The 1,128-nt window shown below is 53.1% G+C and overlaps 1 protein-coding gene across 1 annotated transcript in view; it reads left to right on the forward strand.

Annotated features, from left to right (window-relative positions):
• The window catches only part of DHX37 (DEAH-box helicase 37), a gene marked incomplete at its 5' end in the record, with an annotated part of 24,838 nt that overhangs the window by 15,415 nt on the left and 8,295 nt on the right, over positions 1-1,128 (forward strand). The gene's annotated exons all lie outside the window — the stretch shown is intronic.

The raw sequence follows: 1,128 nt of genomic DNA on the forward strand, positions 1-1,128 counted from the left end.
CACGCGCCAGCCGCTTGCGGGACGTCGCATCAGAAGCTCTGGGGGCCCCTAGTCTCCTGGGTCCACCCCCTCCCCGGTTCCCTGTCCTTCGGACACCCAGGGGACAGCTGCCTGAACGGAGGCAGTGAGGCCCTGCACGCTGCTCCAAGGCCGTCAGTGCTTGGGGTTGCAGAGTGTCCAGGCCTCCAGGGGAGGGGGAGTCCCGCCTGGGATCGCCCCCACCCCTGCTCCAGGACAGGGTGGACCAGGCAGAGCGCCCACAGCCACGATGCTGCGGTGCAGAGGGGCTGGCTAGGGCCCTCCAGCCCTGCCCTGTGGGCGTCCAAGTGCCCCTTTAACCAGTGAGGAAACTGAGGCAAGGAAATGAAGGTCTTTGTTCAAAGACACACACCTAATAAGTGTCAGAACCCAGAGGTTCTTCTGGTGTTTTTTTTTCCCTATAGATTTAGGAGCTACAGGTACAGATTTTTTTATTCTTTTTTTATCTTTTTGTAATTTTCTTTTGGTAGAGGCGGAGTCTCGCTGTGTTACCTAGGCTGGTCTCAAACTCTTGGACCTAAGCAATCCTCCCACCTCAGCCTTCTAAAGTGCTGGGATTATAGGCACGAGCCACTGTGACTGGCTGACACATACAGATTTCTCCCATGTGCGTATTGTGCAGATCTGGGCTTTTAGCAATGCCGTCACCCGAAATTGTATCCAAGACATAGTTTTTCAACTCTTACCCCCTTCCCACCCTTCTGGTGTTTTTTTTTTTTTTTTTGAGTTGGCGTCTCACTCCGTCACTCAAGTTGGAGTGCAGTGGCACACTCACGGCCACCCAAGTATCAATCTGCTGGGCTCAGGCAATCCTTCCGCCTCAGCCTTCCAAGTAGCCAGAACTATAGGCACGTGCTATCACGCCCAGTTAATTTTTTATTTATTGTAGAGGTGAGGTCTCGCCAAGTTGCCCAGGCTGGTCTCGAACCTGCAGGCTCAGGTAATCCACTCATCTTGGTCTCCCAAAGTGCTGGGATTACAGGCTGAGCCACTGAGCCTAGCCCCTGGTGCTTTTTCAACATCATCCGTGTTGATTTTTCTTTTTTTTTTTTTGAGTTGGAGTCTCACTCTGTCACCCAGACTGGAGTG

This window comes from Carlito syrichta, unplaced genomic scaffold, assembly GCF_000164805.1.
Source record: "Carlito syrichta isolate Samal-C Ts95f unplaced genomic scaffold, Tarsius_syrichta-2.0.1 Scaffold307101, whole genome shotgun sequence".
In the NCBI taxonomy this organism is placed as follows: Eukaryota; Metazoa; Chordata; class Mammalia; order Primates; family Tarsiidae; genus Carlito; species Carlito syrichta.